This window comes from Phasianus colchicus, chromosome 3 (genome assembly GCF_987193195.1).
Source record: "Phasianus colchicus chromosome 3, bPhaCol1.hap1.1, whole genome shotgun sequence".
In the NCBI taxonomy this organism is placed as follows: Eukaryota; Metazoa; Chordata; class Aves; order Galliformes; family Phasianidae; genus Phasianus; species Phasianus colchicus.
Window position 1 is genome coordinate 52,912,631 of NC_143438.1, and position 16,933 is coordinate 52,929,563.

Sequence of the window (16,933 nt, forward strand, 5' to 3'; positions counted from 1 at the left end):
TCAATTTCACTAAAACTTGTACGGATTTTAATAGATGATATTTGGGGCCAAATACTGCAGTATTAACTTTTGCGTGGATCACAATCTTCCAAATGAAAATTTCATCCAAAACTGTGGCAAGTACTAAAAGAGGAATAAGAAAGTTCTCTGTTTTATGTCCAATCCGAAATTGATTTCTGTATTTAACACTGGCACTGTCTCACTAAAGAAAGAGGCTGCAATTCCATGAGAAGCAACCTTAAAAGGCTGCAGACCAAACACCTCCACAACCTCAGCAGATCCCTAAGTTCCCAAAAGCATATTCAAAAAGTATTTCCTTGTGTTAGCAAGCATAGCACATTTCACAAGCAGGGCAATTTGAAAGAATAGCTTAACCAACATGATCACAGACTGGATTTTCAGTTGGGATCATGATCAACCTTTCAACTTCCAAACAACATCTCAGTATGACCAATGGGGAAGAACTTGCAAGAAAGGACTGTTGATGGGGAAATATCTGGTGAAATGTGACACTGACAGGATGAGTAGAAATGGCCTTAAGTTGCGCCAGGGTAAGTTTGGGTTGGATATCAGGAAAAACTTCTTTACAGAAAGGGTTGTGAAGCACTGGAATAGGCTCCCCAGGGAGGTGGTTGAGTCACCATCCATGGATGTGTTTAAAAACCGTTTGGATGTGGTGCTCAGGGACACGATTTAGCAGAGGGTTGTTAGGGTTAGGGTAGTATGGTTAGGTTGTGGTTGGACTCGATGATCTTTAAGGTCTATTTCCAACCTGATTCTATGACAGCTGACGCTTTAAGATGTTTGGTACATATTTCCTCAGTATTCACCCAGGTTCCCACAACTGGAATGTGACTAGAACTTCACAACACTATGAGCTAAGGCATGTTCACTAAACCTGCCACAAATTCCCCTATTCCTCGTTAATTATTTTCCCAAAGAAATAACAAGACAGATGGGAATCAGAGACCAGTTAGCATCACTGCAATAACGGCTGCTCCTCCTTTCCATACTGTTTTCAAACTATCTTCAAAGTAGCTCCTGAGCTTTCGGAAAGTAACTGAACACTGGTACAACTTTCACATCAACTCCTTCCATGTTTTCCACCCTTACACGTGCTGTTTTCTAAAAAGAGAGGACAAAACTACCAGAGAATAATTGCTATAAACTCCAAAGTGCAAAAACCCTGAACTTTAATCTCCGACTCCTCTTCAGAAATGACTCATGTAACAACAGTCTTTGAAACAGAAGGCTGAGAACCCTGTTTAAGTCGCACATCAGAAAGCACAGTGTATTCGTCTTAGCCACAAACAGCACTCCCCCCGAGGCAGACAAGCAGGCAGGGCCCCACACGTCCCCCCGCCTCTCCCCCACAGCCGGGGCTGCGCAGCCCTCCCCACTGCCGCCGGCGGCAGCGCCGCCTCCCGCTACTCACGGCTCCGCCGGGCGGTGGGTGGTGAGGGGCTGCCGGCGGCCGTTTGGCCGTTCCCCTGGCAGCGGGAGCCGGCCTAGACCTCCGTTCTGAGCGGATTAGGTCTCCCCTGAGCCTCCTCCAGGCTGAACGATCCCAGTTCCCTCAGCCACCCCCAGTAACGCTTGTGCTCCAGACCCCTCAGGAGTCCTGATCATTAACACTGCTTGTGTAACAGTAATAGGTAAAGGCTCGGCTTTCTGCACTTCTCCCCTATTTTAAAGTTGGAGCATAAAATTAAGCTGGGGAAATAAGGAGTGCTGTCAGCAAATTGAGAGCAGTGATCCTTCCCATCTACTCTGCACTGGTGAACACTTTGTCCAGTTGCACCTCCTTCCACCAGCACGAGGGAGACCCTGACATAGTGGGGAAAGTCCAACACAGGGCAACAAATATGACAGGGCTGGAGCCCCTCTCCTGTGAGGAGAGGCTGAGAGGTGGGGCTGTTCAGCCTACAGAAGAAAAGGCTTAGGGAAGATCTCAGCAATATGGATCAGTATCTGAAGGGAGGGTGCAGAGAGGACAGAGCCAGGTTCTTTTCTGGGGTGCCCAGTGCCAGGATAAGAGGCAGTGGGCGCAAACTGGAACACAGGATGTTCCCTCAAAGCACCAGGAGCACTTCTGTGCTGTGCAGGTGATGGAGCACTGGCACAGGCTGCCCAGAGGCTGTGTGGGCTCTGCTCCTCAGAGACCTTCAGCAGCTGCCTGGACCGGGGCCTGGGCCCTTGCTCTGGTGTCCCTGATGGAGTTTGGGGTTGGGCCTGATGGACCCAGAGGGCTCTGCCAGCCTCAGCCATTCTGTGGGTGCTGTGATTCAGCTAATGAGAGGGATTAAGAGCATTGTTGCATAGGGGACTTCAAAACCATCCTTAGCTCTCTGCTGATACTGTATTTAAATAGATATCTCAAAATAGATACCTTTGATAGAGAACAATAACAAAATGAAAATCTTCAGTACTCTAGGAAGCCATGAAGCAAGAGAAGAAATATCACGTTCCTAGATATTAATAGGCTTTGAAATCACAATTTTAACCTTGTGATAATTATCTGAAGAGAAGAGGGAGAAAGTGTAAATTTTTTGCTTTTCAGGCTAAATCCAAGGTCCCGACCACCATGGTTATTGCACACATTTCTCATATTGAGATTTATCATTACTTATTTGACAATACACAATTTCTGCCATCTTCTAGGCTTTTCCAAGGAAAGGGAAAACCACTTTTGAAGTGGTGAAGGGAGCTCTTTCAAATCACAGATTTATGACAAGTTTCAATGTTAATGCGTTTGATCTTATGGAGTAGTTATCGATCTTGGTAGCTATTGTGAGACAAAGAACATGTCTTATCTTTTGACTGTTACCATAAGGCTGCTGTGGTCATCCTTAGTTGCAGACTTTTCTGAACAAATATAGAAAAAAAATCATTTAGATAGCTGTCAGCTATCTAATATATTTGAAAAATTTAGATTGTGTTAGTAAAAACTAGATTTACCCAAAAGTTGAATGTCTTTGTAGTTAGGTCCATAATTTATTCATAAATGGGAATAAAGCTTCAAGAGTGTATTAATATATTCATTAATCTCATAGAAAGTATTTCCTGGTGTGTTTTTTTTTTTTTTAATATATTAGAATAGCACAAAGATTTTTCTTACAGCTACATGCCTTGAAAAGTAGCAGGATTAAGTATAAAATGTTTTACTCATAAGTAACTCACATCATATTTTTAGTGTTTAGAATTAGGAAATTATAGACATATGTAATATGAACATAAAAATACCCATGCAGATCATCAGTGTGTCCAGTGAACGTGTTTGCATCTCTCTTATATCCTTTCACCCTCAATAAATAATGATCAGGATTTTAATAGAACTAGAAAAATCCTGAATGTTACTACATGCCACAGTTTTGAGATTTTTTTTACGTTTATTTAATAATCCACAGAATGTAAAATGAGACGATAAAGAATACTGCAAAAAAACCCACCATACTCTAAAATGGATATTATTTTATTATTCTGCCCACTGCCTACAACTGCTATTATTTTTCTTTTTTACTGTCAGTAAAACATATACTAAATCAATCCATAAAGGAAGGGCCGATGATTTCATGGTGTGTATTGCAGAAACAGGAGAATTTGAAAAATTGGTACCAATTATGCCATTTATTCCAGCCTGCATGTGCTGCAGCAAAATGTAGTTAAATGATAAGCTGCTTATACCTCAGAACTGAATGTTAAGTTGCAATACTGAAATTCAGGACCCACTTCTTTAATCTTCTGCAATGTGCATGGGAATTTTATACATTTATGGCTAACAAAGTTAAGTTAAAAAGGCAAACACAGCACTGTGTTTTTTTTCCATTAAAAGAGAAGATGAAAGAACAATTGTTGCAGAGATGTTTGGCCATGTCAGAAGAGGCATTAGATCTACGTCCACAACGTAGACCTAATTTCTGCACCTAACTGGAGACTGGGAAGTTAGCCCAACACTTTCCTTCAGAATGAGGTACCTAAAAAAACTCAGCTCCTGAGTTTGCACCAAACAACATCTTTTCTGTGCTACCATTCTGTGCTATACCCAAAGGAATGGAATGGAGGTGCCTTGTCTCAATTAGCTGAAACTGCTTTGAACTAGAATTACAGTAACATGAAAACATGTATTCCCTTCTTAGTTTCTACTTCTTTTTTTCATACGTAATTACTATTAAATTCTATTATCTGTCCAAGTTGTGTGTTTAATTACATAAATAGAAACCATAACTGACTATAACTTAACGTAAGTTGCTAGCATGTTGCCAAAACAAGACAGTCCAAGTCATCCCGCAGTGCTAGCAGGGATACATGAAGATGAAGTCCCTTTCCAAGATATTATGTGTTACAAATGTCTTAGCAGATATAAGGAGAAAGTCTGCTTGTTTAGCAATGAGCTGTTTCATTAAGTACATTTTTAGAACTAAACTAGACCCTAAGGTTGCCATCTAGGGTGGTTTTACATTTTCAGCCTTTATGCAGAATGTTAATAACACAGTAATGTCTTATGTGGGAAAATCGAATCCATGATCCAGATTCATTTCATATCATCTGCTTTCAACAAATCAAGCAGTGCAAAACTAATTACATTTAATATAGTAATTTGCCCATTGCACAACTTTGAGGAATTGCTAGCATGTTGGAATAGTGTTTAATCTCTTGTTGTACCACACTTATAGCTCATCCTGTGGTAAGCAGGATAGGAGAAGATGAAGTGTACTGCAAAATAAACTGCCGTTGCCCCATTGCCAGTTGCTGAAATTACACAGCAGGGCAAAATACAAATAATGCCCCAAAGCAGCCATGTCATTGGAGTACTTTACAGCAACAGTGTCTTACGAAAGTTTGTGGAGGGATGCAAAAGATTTTTTATTCAGAATTCTTAATGGAATCTCATTGGCTGTTCTATCAAATATGTTTGTCAATGTTCTAATTGTGCTGTAATTATTACATCAATAGCTGAAATACTAGTCAAATGCCATCAAAATAAGCCACTTTGGATCTTTATTTAGTAGCAACAGAGAAGATCATAGAATCAAAACTGGAGGGAGGGGATTTTCCAGCAAGTTACAGATTTCCCATATTTTCTTCTGTGGTCTCAAATACTTCTAGGAGCCCTACTTGAGCAGGAGGGGTGCACCAGAGGTGGTCTCCAGAGTTCAACTTTAACCATTCAGCAATTGTGTGTAAAATGCTGAAGGATTTCTGTCAGTTTTGGTAAGGCACAGATTTTAAAGGCATCTTCATGGGATTGAAAATGTGAATTTGAGCTCCTCAAAATAGAAGGAAACATTAGATACTTGCATCTGGGTTAGCTGATCCAGTACCAGCTTACTGGATAGAAGTAGCTTTGTACATACGATAGAATCATGTAATCATAGAATGGTTTGGATTGGAAGGGACCTTTAAGATCACCTAGCTCCTACCCCCCTGCTATAGCAGGGTAGAAACACTTCCCTCTAGACCAGGTTGCTCAAAGCCCCACACAGCCTGGTCTTGAGTGCTTCCAGGGAGGGGGCATCCACAGCCTCTCTTATCAACCTGTTCCAGTGTCTCACCACCCTCACAGTAAAGAATTTCTTCCTGATATCTAGCCTAAATCTACTCTCTTCCAGTTTAAAACCATTTCTTATTGTCCTGTCACTACATGTCCTTCTAAAGAGTCCCTCCCCAACTTTTCTGCAGGTCACCTTTGGGTACTGGAAGGTTGTGTATACATACATGTATATACACGTATGTGTCTCTATGCTTTTCTTTTCTTTCAAATGCCTGAAAATAGAAACATTATTACAGAACAAACAGAATTTTAACTTGCATAAAAATTCCTTCATATTAACTGTGAAAAGCCACAATTTGGTTCTTTATGACTCATTTCCAACACACACATTTTTCATTTTGGCTGTGAAAGCAAATACTCAATTATTCATGCAACTCTTTAGAACAGGCTGTAGTTACGACAATGCTGAAAAGCCAAATGTACTTAAAAATGGTGTCTTGGCTGCCTAAGCTAATACTGCACAAGAAAGTTATCATCACCTCTTGCAAAAGCACAGCTTTCCACATGCTGAATCACAAATACTGTGACCAACAGAAACATTTCTGTAGGGTCAGCGTCCCTATGTACATAAATGCGATCTCTGTTGTGTTATCTAACAGTGACTGGAATTCTGTGTGATGCTCATATATCTCTTTTTATGTAAGTGCTGTTGAGTCCTGTAAGCTTAAAAGAAACTGTCAGTTAAGGAATAGAGTCTAGTTAGTTAGTGTTGAAAAACTGAGAGAGATCATATCTGTTATCAAAATGCAGGATACAGTGAGACAGACATTGTCTTACCACCACAATTGAGTAGCAGATGCAAATTCTTGTGACAGAGTTGTTAATAATCCAGAAGCTGTTGTCTTGATTTTAAATAGAAAAGTTCCCCGCTCAGATCAGAGCAAGAGAACAAGATGAGGCATGTGAAGATAATGCACACAAACACATGCTACAGGCATAATACAACGTAATTTAAAAGAGACAGTAGCAACCAAGGCATTAATAATAGATATGGAAATACATCATTGTGTGGCACGGAAATAATACTGTTTGTAAAATTTTAGTTGACTTTATGTTCATTTAAAGATACATCATAGATTGGAAAATCCTGAATCCTAGACCTAGAAATGACATGAGTTAATTTTAGGAAAAAAAGTGAAAACAAAACATTCATTTAAGCCTGATGAGAATTAGGATCTTTGCATTTTTTGCAAATAAATACATCTGTGTATAAGAACTACTAAAACATTGCTCTGTGTTTCTACGTAATACAGACATACGCACACTGATATATGATTATGAGCAGTCCGAACTAGAAATTATCCATTAGCAAAAGCAATACCAGTTGCTATTCCACCGACTCACTGTCATTACTTCTCTTTTCAAAATTCTGACTTTCCAGAAACATAACATTGTGAATCTTCATGCTAAATGGCATCCAATGACCACTGAGGATGAAGAAACCTTTCACAGGCTACCGGTGTGTGAATTAACATATACATACTCCCATGTTCAAAAACAGCCACACAGAGAAGAGAAAAAAAAAATCAAAACAACAATCACACATTCTTTTTTAACCTAAGACACTATTCAAATTAATACAGAAAAGCATCCATATCCTTTCATACTTGCTTCACAACTGAGAAACAATACATGACTGTACACTGTGATAGTCTTTCTTGATACAGATGGAAACTGTGTTTATACACAATATAATAATAACAGCAGCAGAAAGCAGTGGTGTAAACATGAGATGCTTTTTTTCAGTTTTCCTGTAGAATTTACAATAAACATAAAAATGAGAAAAACAGCCAATGCAAATATCTCCCAAAGTGCATTGTTGGCAACCAGAAATGTTTACCAACTCGGAAGCAGCCTAGAAGCTGATGTCTTGCCAATAATTTTCTCCTATATCCCATATACAGAAAGCAATGATTTTTTCAACTATTTGTTATATAGCTTAAATGAAACTTTGGGAAAATGCTTGAAGAAGGATAAAAAGAATAATGGCTCTCATAACATTCTTTGTTTTTTTCAGACTGCAATTGATATACCCCAAACCACATTTCCCCTGTTTGAACTGCCATTCCAAACTTCTGTCACAGAAGGCCTAAGGTCTCAGTATTACATGGTTTTGATTGGCTTTCAGAAAGGAAGCAGATTAAATATCTTGGAGTGCATTGTTTTCTAACTATCAGCATGTTTCTGACATAATTCAAAGCCTTAAATCATGAATACTGACAGTGACTTGTGTACACACAGAAGCAATGCTCCTATGCCCTTAATTACACTTAAGAGTTAGAAGTCTTATTAAAAGTGCCCTCATAGGAAAACTTGGAAAGAATCTAAGATCTTTTTTTCCTGAATTTCAGTGATTTTTGTTATGAATTTAATGAACTTGAAGTCTCATTAACATTTCACATACTTCAGAAATGCCTATCGTTTGATAATATTTGTTTTAGTTGGAGAAAGTAGCATTCTTATATCACCTCATTATCACCACATTATTGAACAAAACTGTTTTTCTATTTGCAGTATATTTTCATGGTACAGTATCTGGTGAGAACACAACACTAAATAACACGCACAAAGAAAGCATTCTAAAGGTTTTCATCACATGGTAGAGCAGAGTTTTCTTTGATTTATTTTGTCTGTAATGCTCATGAGTGATTTCACTGACTATCTAAATTGCCTGGAAGTATATGAAAAAAAAAAAAAGAAAGAAAAAGGAAAAAATGCATTCCCTAACCATATCAGTCTGCGCCAGCATGTAAACTACTACCTTACTATCGTTGCTTCTAATACTTGCGACACTTACTAAATACTTTTTGAAGTAACTGCGTATGTCTACTTTAAAGGGAAAAATGTGGACTTGTCAAAAATAGCTCACTGTGTTAAAAAAAAAAAAAACAACAACAAAAAAACCCCAAAACATTTCCTCTCTATACAGTAATTAAAAATGCACTTAATCTTTTGCACTTACACCTGGATATGCCACAGGTATAATTTCTAACACCCCCATATTTCAAGCAAAATTACTTTCCTAGGTAAAAAGGCTGTATAGCAAGATCCTCCCAGGACCTTTGATTTTAAAAATACTGTGGCAAAAAGAGATTAAGTAAAGGCTGTTATAAATTGAGTAAAATAGAACTAACTGATGCAATATTTGGAATTCACAGGAAATGCTAACACTGCTTATATCTTGAGAGAGAAAAATCTTCCCAGAAGCTCTATAGTGCTCTACCTAGAATTTTAATTAAATGAAGATTCACTATTTTATCATTTAGATTTTTACCTACTTTGCTGGAGAATAAACGAGAACCCAGAGGGATTCAATCTACAGGGAACACAGCAGAGTCTCAAAATGCAATGTTTGGCTGATTAAGAAGTTATCTGAAATAAAACGAGAAAGTAAATGCTGCTTTTTTTTTTTTTTTTTTTTTTTTTAATAAAATGCAAATGGAGGAAGGGATTTCATTCTAAATCAGAATTTCCAAATGGAATGTTCATGTTTGTAGTGAAATGGTATTAAAGTATCCGACTGAAACACTTTCCTTTTTTTTCCTTACTGAAGGCAGTAGTTTCCTGCTGATGGTACAGACTTCTTTTGCTTCAACACCAAAATGGTATTTTCAGAAAACACAAATATTCAGATTTATCTTTTCATTTCTACGAAGAGCTCTTCTGTAATGACTTCATATTCTACAAAACCAAAATCTACAGAGAATAACATTCTGTTGATCATGTGAGTATTCAGTGAGGAAGTACATTACCTTCATCTTCATTTGGGGACTCACAATTTATTAATAACATTTGCACTGCAGTCTGTTTCTAAAAAAAGCAAGTGTTCCCATAATAACACTTTTTCAGTGGTAATTTTTAAAGCTGTTACATATATGGAAATAATCTAAAACATTCATTGGTATAGGAAGTTTTTATATTTATGTATTTGACACACAGAGATTTTTCTGTAATCTCTATGTATTGTTACATTCAAACAAAGAACATCCTCCCAAATCAGGTATTTTCTTCTGTGACTTTCTGCAAGAAAAATATCTAACTAGAGATTAACAAACAGAAACAACAATTCCCACCACGTAAAATTAAGTTAAATAATTAAAATAAAATTAGTCAAAAATACCCATTGTACCACTGCATTACTCATTATTCTGTTTACCAAATGGTATGTAATTGTGACACTAACCTATCTCTGATTATTTTATATATGTTTTCTATGGGCTTGATTTTTGATCAACACCCAGAGAAGGATTATTCTCTCAATTCTGGCAATAATGAGGTAACTGTGAAAAGATATTTTTAAGCTGTAGCCAAGGATTTTAAATGCACTCATGTTTATGAAATATTTTTGTTAATGAAAGTAATCCAGTGTTCATTTATGATGAAAGAAAATGAGTACTACAGAAAAACAATTAAACATGCCAATCTTTTTCTGCATCTGATTTGCATTCTTCTGGAGTGCTATTATGAAATAGTAATTTCTTAATTAATACCTAATTTTGATGAGGAACTAGTTTAAACAAATTTTGAATGGTCTCCTAAAGAAAGCTGTCAATTTAAACAGAAGGGCTTATGTTAATTATCACTCTCAATAAAAACAATAGTGGTATTTTAATGATATTTTCAGTTACTCAGTTCAGAGAACATGACAAATCTGTTAATTTCTAATGAAAATTTGAAAATGAGCTGTTTTGAGAAAGTGAATGGCCATGTCAGTTCTGATGGAAGTGTTTTTAGATGATAATGAATCACAACACACAGGTAGGTTTATATGTTACATGTTGACTTTCACTGATTGTGCTCTTTACTTGTCAATATTGCTGCCGTAGGAAATACTGATCCTCATGGAATAATAGCCATGTACTATGGAAGTGTTAATTTAAACAAGAGGTGTAAAATCAACGTACCAAGGTGATAAGGTGGAAGGCTGGAAAATTCTCACCCTGTGAAGTCAATGGCAAAATTCCCACTGATTTCTTCAAGTTTGAATCCCCATTCTTTAATTTGTACCAACATCACTTCAGAGTTCTTTTTCGCTCTTTGAAATGTTTTCTCTCTTTTTTACATTGGGGTTTTTTAAGATTTAAACTCTTGCAACATACAGTCTTAAAAAGAATTATTAAAAACTAACAAGGAAATAAATTCCTACGTTTGTGTAGTTCTTTTAACTGAGAAAATTAAAATCTGAGAAAACTGTAATAAGTAAGGCTAGATGTTTAAATCAAGCTGTTGAGAAACTATTTTCAAGTACATATAATGCTACCTATCACCTTCTTCTTGAAATAAAGCACTTCGTATTTATATCAACTGAATTCTTGAGAGGTTTAAGCAGATTTAGAAAATGATGCAGTACAAATGATCATTCACGGTCTCCTGGATTAAGAATAAAGGGTAGAATTGCAGATTTCCTTCATTGCTAGCAAAATGTCTACTGTTAAATTCCCATGGAGAACTAGAGCTCCAAACAGCTGTGTTATATTTTTAATGTATTTGTCTGGATTGAATTGTCTGTCTTCAAATATATTCAGTCTGTACAATATACATGAATTACAACAACATTGTCAAGATGTATGGGAGGAGGACAGATCAGAAATGTAAGGAATAGGCATCTCCAAATATGGTCATAATTATTCCATAAATTACTAGATGACATGTCAACAGCACTATGAATAGTATTGACTTTCATTCCTGAGTTACAAAAATGTTATACGTTATCTGAATTATTTATTTGAAAGAAGAGCCAAATAAAATGTCAGGGAACTGTTTGAAGTATAAATAACATAGGTGCATGAAATACAAACTGTTCTGTTTTACATTTTTAATCAACCAATTATGGAACACACTAAGGATGTTGAAGTATGGAAGAAATGCACCATGTGGACTGTAGAACTCTGGAAAGCTATTGAAATCTGGCCTTTAGGATAAAAGGTCAAAATTTATAAGTTCCAGATGGAATAATACTCTGAAAGCTGAAATCCCCAGGTGTAGCAGACAGAACACTAGTGCTAGTGTTCAAAGAATACTAAGAATGTGGATTTTAGAAGAATAACACGCAGCCAAAAAAAGGAACAATGACAGTTTAAAGAGTCACCATAGTACATATTATATGTATAGTTTATACCATCTTTTGGATCTCAAACAAATATTTAATCTGGTGAGTGTCTTACCTTTCCCCTCTTACTGGTGATGAAAAATAACTCTTTGTATTGAAAAATTGCATCTGTTTATTTGGAGACAAAGTGAACAGCATGAACAGTGTTGGGTACCTCTCACTGGAATCACAGAAAAATCATGTCGACCTATTCACCACTTCTAGACTATGAGATCAGCTTGCGTGGTATTGGCAAGCTGAAGTACAATAGTATATAAGGGAGGCAACACGTGTTGGCTGGAGAGTTTCTGGTAGGGAAAATTAGACTTAATCTGTGGCTGATTTTCAATAGTTCCTATTTTAGCCAGAAATACATTTTTGAAGAGTAATTGTCTTCAGGTTAAAACTGACCATCTGAATGTAAGCATTTTGGCTATATTTAACAGCATCTTGTGGCTTTCAGTCCCAAAATTGTAACAGCAGAGAAGGTCTGAATGAAGTTGTGAAACTGAACAGGGTTGTAATGATGTTTTCAGATTCCTGAAGTCTTCAGTAAATTGACTTATTTGAAAGAAAAAAATCCAGCCGTACAATTTGTATTTCTTCTTTAAAAACAAAGAGAATTCTCATTAGAAAGTGTACATTACTAGTGCAGTAATTTATTCTGATGTTTGCATCTGTGCTGAAAATTTCTTCGTACAGAAGTGTCAACTTCAGTTTTGCAGTGTGATAATATTATTGCTGGTTTATGTCTTTGTGATGTTCCAGTTGTTGAAAATATCCAGTCGTTGGCCAGTGGATGTTTTATCCCCCTCAGTCAGTGGGACAGTGGACCATTCACATGCCACATTTTAACATTCAGCTTTCTCTAGATGCCTATATGGGGAAAAAAAATAAAAAGGTGAGGTAATAATTTTACGCTGGGAAAATTATATTTTTCAAATATCATATAACTGCCACTTATTTTAATATATATACAAATCTATATATAAATTATTTCATACGATCTCCTGAGAGACCAAACCAAGCTCAGATTTCCACTTTATTTCATGATGTATACATACCAAGAGATTTTCAGTCCCTGTTCTGACAAGCTTTCAATTTGAATAAGCAAGGAAGACAAACGGAGGAAGAAATGAAATATTAATATCTGCAGTTAGAGATGGAGAACTGTGCTAGAGAAAAAGTATTGGACTGCCAGGGGCTCCAAGAGGGAGGAGATCTGAGTATAGGATTTGTGATGGTGCAGCATCTCCATGTGAATGCTCACCTTTCTCCATGCCTCCTGAGGTTTGATGAAATATTTTCTTAAACCAAATCTGGTTTGCAATGCTGACTATGGCAACCACAGTTTTTCTTGTTTAGACCAGAATAACTATCTTTCATTTATTTTGGAACTTGAAACTCTTGTTCAAGTCTCTTCCCCGCAAAGGAAATGCCAAAAGAAAAAAAATGCTTTAATAACATATGGGTAACCACAAGACTAAAGCTAGAGCAATTTTGAATGAAACTCGATCTAATCAAAGAAAAGCTGTATATTCCAACTAGTTTATTCACTCTTTGCAAAATAAACTACAACATTACAATGACATAAGGGGATATCTGCCTATTTTTCAGAAGCAGAGATGGAGTACTGAGGACTTCGTTAAATGATTTGGTTACAAGTAGACCATTTTCTTTCACTGTTCATATACTAAACGTAACCAGGAGTCCCACTGTAGTCTGCTTGCTATCTTTAAGGTAGTTATAGGCACCCTGCCTGGCCTCTCACAGGAGGCATGCACAGAAGCCATATGGTAGCAAGCACACATGGAACTGGCAGTAGAGCAGGCAGGCTCCCAGGAACTCCATGCATTTCCAGACAAGAAAAATCTTGAACAGCTTTGAGGTTTGTGACTCTGGGTTAATGCATTTCTGCTTGAGTCTAATTCAAGCATCTTAGCCTTTTTGGCCAGCAAGCATGAGAATTTTTCCTCATGATCATCTCATGAATGCATAAAATGAATTCCCCATGCAAATATTTATATGTCTTAAACAAAGTTATTTAATTAAAGGGACAGCATTGCATACTTGTTAGTAACTGTAGACTACTCCTGATTTGGAAAACGTAAAATGGATATTATTTTCTTTGAAATTGCCATGATACATCGAATCACAGCCTGCATGCGCCTGGGACTGGATGCAGCTGTAGTGTACATGCTTGGACTACTCAGGGATCATCTGAACAACAGAAGTAATCTCTATCAGGTGGTAGATTAAAAACACGTCTTTGTATTTTTGCTATAGGATTCTGTTGCAAAATAGTTAACATATACTGCTAGGCCACATGCCATGTAAATGATGTATAGCTTATGAGCTGCTCCCTTGCTCCCTTGCTCAATGGCAAACTTCTGTCTTAAGAATTTAGGCAGCATATGCAGTGGTTTGCTTGAGAAAGTTTTACAGTGTGCCTTTTGCTGCTGAGCAGTAATAAATTTACCCATCTGAAATATCTTTATATGGGGATTGGTAAAGTGCTGTTTTCCTTCCCATAGTGCTTACTAATATGGAACTCGATTTATACTCAGAAAAAATAGCTTGCTTAGAATGTTTTCTTTCTGATAAATAACCAATTCAGATATTTTAAATCAAATCAAGAAGTGCATTTGCTCCTTTTCATGTAAAAAAAATCTTATTTTCATTTACTTCTCCCATGTGTACATAGATGGCTGGCCTTGAAAAAGTCAAGATAGATGTTGTCCGTGCAGCATTTTATTCTTTTGCATCCATTTTCAGTACTTATGCAAAACACTTTTCTTTATCTTTTCCAAATTCTAGAAGAATGAATGCAGAAAATTATGAGATTATTTCACTTGTCTCTTAAATGCAAATGGAGTGAACCAACCTAGTCAGCTATAAAAGCAGTTGATCAGAAGTGATATTCTCCTTTTAGTAACATGTTTTAGATTCTTTCATTTCCCAAAATAACTTCCTTGCAGACCTTTCCCATCATAATTTTTGAATACAACTTAAAAGCCAGCTATTTGAAGCGATTGATCTAAAAATCACAGTCCACAAACCTTTACACTTATAATCTGCCTTGTAACCTTTACTTCCTGTTCCAGCCCTAACCTAAAAACCCTCCTCTAAAAAGAGGAGTCATCTGCAACGCAAATCCTTAAAATTTCCAAGTTAGCCTTCCATAAGTTGCTATAATTTACTCAAGGCATTTCCCACCCATAAACTTCACAATGACCATATAAAACCCAATGTAGTTATGTAGGTAACTTGCAGTTCTGACAGTGAAGCAACCACACATAGTAATTCTTCAGGAAAAATATGCAAAATCATCTGAGTGTGTGTCCAATTAATTGTTAAACATTTATTTAAAATTAAGTTTCTTAAGCCAGGATTAACTACCAACTCACATTTTTAAATGGATGCTTGAAAAATATCTGGAGATTAGAAAATTCAAAAATAAATCCCAATTAATTATCCCTATATCTGCTAGGCAAACTAGAAGCATACTAAACTCACTTTCCAATTTTAATGACTTAAAAAGAAAGAGCAAATCCAAACATCACATGTATGCATCCCCTCCATATGCCCTTGGCAATCCAGCCAAATATTTTTACAGTGGCTGTATTACCTGCTGCCCTGCTGGAAGCCTCCTTTTAGCAAGCATTTCCTCAACACAGCTAGTCTTATGAATTTCAGTAGGCTACTCACATATTTTAAATTGAAGAAAGTTTAAATCTAGGAATAGTAAGGACTTCAGGCTTGAGCTTGCTTTTAAACTTAGAAGTATCATTGGAAATATCATTGGACATGCCAACTGAACTGTGACATGTCATATGTTGAGTATTGATATTTCATTTTGTAGCCTGTAATGAGCATGATTAATTGCACAGAATACAAATGAAAGTTTTAATTCTTAGCTGTAATGAGAAATTATTTCATACAAAAGGAAAAGGTGATGTAAAGTATTAACTTTCTTTATTTCTTAAAAGTTTGATTATATGTGACCTGTTGCTAAATGGCTGCTGTAGGAAATGGATGGCTCACAGAATTTAGGATGTCCTTTTGCAGGCATAAGTTTATCTGAGAAATCCCACCAAAAAAAAAAAAAAAGCAACAGAAGGAAGACTGAAGAAATCAAATACCAAATGCTCTGATTTTTAACCTCACTTTTCTGACTAGTGTGTTTTTAATTAAAGCTCTGGGTTTCCTATGTGATATTTCTACAATTTTGTAACATGTTGTTTAACTGTTTTTAAAGGGCATTTAAGTCATATGTCCATAATTTTATCTTAAGTATTTATATCATCAGCATTATGATGCCTACAGACCACTGACTGATGTGGAAGCTACATTGCAGACACACTGCCAGAAATTGGTCCCTGCCTCAGATTACAACGCATCAATTTTCACCCATAGAAACAAAATTCTGTCATTTTCAGAAGTTCAATTGAACTTTGTTCAATTTTCATTTGTTTTTTACATTTTTTAGATTTACATAGCCAAGAGAAGTGATTACATAAAATGTCACTGATTGTGCAGATATTTGCCCAAGCAGGGGCTCCTGCAATCAGCAGAGCTGTTTCAAGCATTCATAGCACCTGTTAAACTGAGCGGACAAGGAGTCAGATGGCAACATCTAATTCAATACACCTAAACTGAAATTGTTTATCAACCAGGGTATCATATATGGTGTGCTAGAACTGAAAGGTGTTCCCATAGCCATAAAGGAGCAGCAAATCCATCACATCTGCAGCAAGAGTCCGTACAAAACACACAGTGAGATGCCCCCAGACTGATATTTTTTCTTTTGCATCGGTGCATTTGAGAAATACCTTCTGCTGATTATCACCAATACTCCATCACCATATTTTCCTTCTTTTTCAGAAATTTATGCTTGTTAATAAACCTTTTATATATATATGCATATATATATATATATATTTGTGCTATTCTCTGTTATTATCTAAAAGTTTCAGGTGCATGCAGATAGTCAGTGGCAGCTAGCAGAAGGCTGACCAGACTATCTGGTATCATTTGCTTTGTTATATTGAGAAGGCACAGGAAAGTAACCTTACCAGAAAACAATTCAAATATTTCTTTTTTGCCCTTGGCAAGCAGGTGCAAGCAGGTGTGTGCTGATCCAGAAGATAGCTTACAGATGTAGTCCTTTTCTCCATGTGAGACGACATAAGCACTGACTACTCCTTCCATAGGATTTTGAGGTTTTGCACTTACAAAGCCAAATTTGAATTGCAGATCCGCTGGACAACAATGAACTTCAGTTCTTCTCTTTC

General features: G+C 36.6%; 1 protein-coding gene and 1 long non-coding RNA gene across 17 annotated transcripts in view; one reads left to right on the forward strand and one right to left on the reverse strand.

Moving 5' to 3' along the window:
• Positions 1 to 16,933, reverse strand: part of CCDC178 (coiled-coil domain containing 178) — a 182,321-nt gene that overhangs the window by 158,672 nt on the left and 6,716 nt on the right. For 12 of the 16 annotated variants that reach the window (XM_090137532.1, XM_090137520.1, XM_090137525.1 and 9 more), the window contains exons 2-3: positions 11,716 to 12,515; positions 8,830 to 8,923 (exon numbers count right to left, since the gene is read on the reverse strand). The gene's annotated coding sequence lies outside the window, so the exon portion shown is untranslated. Of the gene's footprint in view, positions 1 to 970; positions 1,256 to 1,276; positions 1,350 to 1,435; positions 1,527 to 8,829; positions 8,924 to 11,715; positions 12,516 to 16,933 lie in introns of those variants that run through there. The other 4 variants (XM_090137521.1, XM_090137524.1, XM_090137523.1 and 1 more) reach the window with 4 other exon arrangements.
• LOC149918580 (uncharacterized) lies at positions 1,590 to 9,537 on the forward strand. Its single transcript, XR_016465156.1, has 3 exons — positions 1,590 to 1,655; positions 5,107 to 5,211; positions 9,105 to 9,537. It is a non-coding gene; the product is annotated as an uncharacterized LOC149918580 (long non-coding RNA).